Source organism: Tetrao urogallus, assembly GCF_951394365.1.
Source record: "Tetrao urogallus genome assembly, chromosome: 15".
In the NCBI taxonomy this organism is placed as follows: domain Eukaryota; kingdom Metazoa; phylum Chordata; class Aves; order Galliformes; family Phasianidae; genus Tetrao; species Tetrao urogallus.
In genome coordinates, this window is record NC_136828.1 from 4,205,625 (window position 1) to 4,209,846 (window position 4,222).

A 4,222-nucleotide genomic window follows, 5' to 3' on the forward strand; every position below is an offset into this window, starting at 1 on the left:
TGATCAGGCTTTCTCTTTGTCATCGTATGTGCATGCAATATGATCAGTTGAACAATAACCATCAATAAAGTTTCACAAGATTTGAAAACAAAGTTTCTGTAGCATTTATATCTAAGAATGAAAAATAAATTATCTTTAAAATTGAAACAGGAGAGAGAAAGAGACTGTATTAACCAATGAAAAATGGGGCAGTAACATGTATTTATACGAGTGAGGGAATGAACTAAAATTTATTAAGAGTTCAAACCCCACATTTATTATCTAAGATATACGAGACAAGCCTCCTATTTAAAGGAAAAAAAAAAAAAGTATATTTCATTAAAACAGGAAGATAAAGCACCTTGAAAAATGTTTACCAAGTGTTAGGCTTCCAGTTCAAAATGTAGATGATACATCTTTTGGAATTGCACACACAAAGTGTCTAATGTGGAGAATAATAGAATTTATTTGCAATTTTAATTTTCATGAGATGGCTTTACAACTCCCACTCCCCAAATGATTATATGGCGTTTTAGTCTATTCAAATAATCTTGAAAGGTTGAGGGTGCAGCCCATATTAGAAACTATTTTGTTTATAAAGCTCCTACAGTATTCCTAGTAGCCATTTTAAAATGTATGTCTGAAATAGTTATGTAAGAAAAGCGTTTGAAATTTTTTTACAATATATATTGGGAATGTTTTCACTTATATAAATAACTACTGATAATATGACTTATGAAAAAAAATGATTACAACCATCTGTGAAATATAGTGACTTCTAAACAGATTAAAAAAAAAAAAATACAAAAACCTACAAACCCAGAAAATGTGTATATCTGTCTTTAGAAATTAGTGTTTATATCACTACCGTGATTTGTGAATAAAGAAAAATGGTTTGTAATATCAAAATAAAAGCTTAGTCTGAAAAGGTAAAAATATGTTGGTGTTCAAAATCATTTTGCTTTTCCTTTTTTTCCTCTTCGGACCGCAGAGCCGTCCCGAGCAGCACCAGCTGTGCTGTTAGGTGAGCAGGTGTGACCTGGCAGGGCTCCTGCTGGGAGCTGAGGAGTGCAACAGCTGGGTGGGAGTGTGTGTACGTATGGGGGGGGGAGGGGGGGGAAGGTTGTGCTCACATGTGTGTGTGCTCACGAGTGTGCGTGCATGCTGGGGCTGGGGGGCAGTCACCTTGCAGCTGGCTCATGCTGGGTAGCTGCTTTTGTCACAGGGCAGAGTGATGAAACTCAGTATGGCAACTGGGCTGAATGTTACCCCTCAGATTTATTCAGTATTAAGTGTGGTTTTTTTTCAGGCAACAGCGCATGGGATGTGAAGACAGATTGTGGTTTTTTTGTTGTTGTTGCCTTTTAAAATGACTGCATTTTAACAGGATATTTCTCATGTGAGAATCTCAGATATTCCATGGGCTGCCTCTGGCCTCTGAGGTGAAGCGGCTGTGGGGGCACAGGGGGCTGGGCCTGGTTTGTGTGTGTGTCTGTGTCTGTGTGTCTGTGTGTTTCACTCTTTGCTCTGCCAATGGAAGCTGGTGTGCTGGGCTCCCATTGCCTGCCCTTCTCATAGATAGCTTCTGTTCACATCCAAGTGCAGAGAAGAAGGGAAGGAAGGAAAGAAAACTCTGCTCATCTTAAACGGACAGTGGTATTTCTGCCGTTCCACAAGGCTTCTGGTTGTCCCTTTCAGGTGTGTAATCCTTAGGAATGGCAACAACATCCGTGTAGGTCTGTGCTCACATTCAGGTCCAACAGCTGTGATGAAGCCGATGTGTTTCATCATGCATGCTACAAGAATTGTTTCACTCCTCTGCCTGGGTTTCCATTATGTTGTGAATTAGGAGGAAAAGAGAAGACATAAAGATACAGGATTAAATACTGCGTTCTTTGCAGTTCACAGCAAGCTTTACTCTAAAACATATTTTGATCCTTCTGAGAAGGTGAAGAAATAGACCTCGATGTGTGCCAGCAGTGGTAGGGAGGTGTTATCTTATGCTTGCTTCATATCTTTGCACAAAATTTGAGCACTAAACGCTCAAGTATATGCCATGCACAAAGGATATATTGACAGTGCTTCCTTTGGTGGCTGGACAAAATGACAAAGGCAGTAATACTGAGAAAGAATTGGGCAGAAGAAAGGTGAGAAGCGTGGGAATAGATAAGCAGGAGTGGGATGCACACACTGTGCCTGAAGCACCCTATAATTCATGCCACTGGATTCATCTGCCTGTTGCCCAGTATCAATACAATTTAAAGCAGGAGCGTTTCCTTTCTTGGCCAAATAGGCAGCATGTGGTAAAGTAATGAAAATGTGTATTTATTGAGGAATTGGCTCAAGCATAAGCAGAATATCAAATGCAACAGAAACAAACAAAAGAAAAGCAATAAATTGTTAAGGGTATTTTTCCCAATTATTTGGAATTGTAGTGCAGCTTTCATTGCTGACCATGCAGCAAAGATCAGGTTTAATATTCTTATGAAGTCTCGGAATCACCACTCTGAAGTGTGTCCTGCACTGCTCTTTGATTGTCTTTAAGTGCATGCAGGCCATTTATTAGCTATGCATTTGAGTAAAGCATTGTTTTTCAGCTAGAATTTTCTTTTACTCCTTGGAAGAGCTACTTGTCTTCAGCGTGAACTGCTGTTGTGTTGCATTGCTCTTCCTTGTGTGATTTTTTTTTGCCAGTTTGTCATGTTCTTTTTGCTGCCTTTTTTTTTTTTTTTTTTTTTTTTTTTTAATTTTACAGTACAGATGCGTGAGGGAAAAAAAGAGGTTGCACACAAGATTTCTTCTCTAAAGCAGAACTGAAATACCATTTTGGTAGGCAGAAGGGAGTGAAGAAAAGCAAAGAGCAACCTTGTTTCAGTTTGAAGGTAAGATTTGAGTGGGAGGTGAGATGAGAAGGGAGACAGTGATTTTGGGAGGTCTTTGAAGAATTTATGAAAGTATTATCAAAAAAAATATTGTTACCAGAATTATAAAAGTTTGCTGTAATGCTTTATTTCTTGCTAAAGGGCATAAGCTTCCTTTCACTGTAATGTGAGCTCTATTCCAAGTCTTTCTAGACTGGAACTTGAGTCTTTACAATACGTAACTTTACGTATACATAGTGATGGAGATGTTTGGCTTTTGTCTGAAACAGAATTTGTTTTCTGGAAGCTTTTATGACTCTCTATCACTTCCCTAGTGCTCAGCATAGCAAGAATTGTCTTGCAGCACTCTATGAAGAGCACATGAACAGGCTAGCATCAGAAAAAGCCCGTGAAGGCATTTTCTAAGAGGAAAAAGGCTAAAATCCACGAGCTAGTCTGTATTTTTGTACTTGGAAAATAAAGGTTTTTATTTCATGCTGTTTTGTCTTTAAATGTGTGGATATGTACCCTCTATCCACACAATGGATGAATCTGATGCAGTGTCCATGTCGTGTGACAGTGAAGTGTTCCTTCTGTTTCCCATGAGGCAGGTTGACTTCTTGTGGGATCCTGTTTCCAAGAGGTTTATAGCTGAATAGCTGAGGAAAAGCTTGTTATGTTTAAAATAGTTTAGAATACTCCTGTCTGCTTCTCAGTACTGCATATGGACTAGTTTAGCCTGCTTCTGTTAGCTTTGATTTACCCATGTATTGCACTGGGAGCCTGCATGCCTGACCAATTTAATGATTCCATTGTTTAGCAAAAGACTTATAAGTCAGGAGTTCAGTAAATAGGAAAACTGTTAAATAAAACATAAACGAATGCAAAAATAGTCATTTAATGGACATTATGAAAGGACACTAAAAACCAAACAGTTCAGTCCAATGGATGATGTATAACATCTAAACAAATATGACAACTAATTAAAGATGAGATTCTGCCTTTTGGATGACAGGCCTTATAAAAATGAACAGCTAGGTTATGTTCAGGGAAAAAAGCTGCATTTCGCAAATGTCAGGCAGACAGCTCAGTAAGCAAAAAAGCTCAGTTATCCAATTAAAATAAATGTGCAGTGTTCTCAGTATAAAGAGCTAAAGCATCCTTATGCTGAGGAGTTAAGATCCTGAAATGTAAGTGGAGCAAAAAGCGCTCTTTATAAAGATTAATGTAATCTATCAAGATTAACATTTTGCATGCTGGCAAATTCATATAGTAATGTGTTTCAATTCTGGAAATTGGAAACATTAGACTAAGATCAGTGCCAATTTAAACCCCAGGTAACCCCAAATATAGAATAGAATTCATTATTTGCAGCCACAATG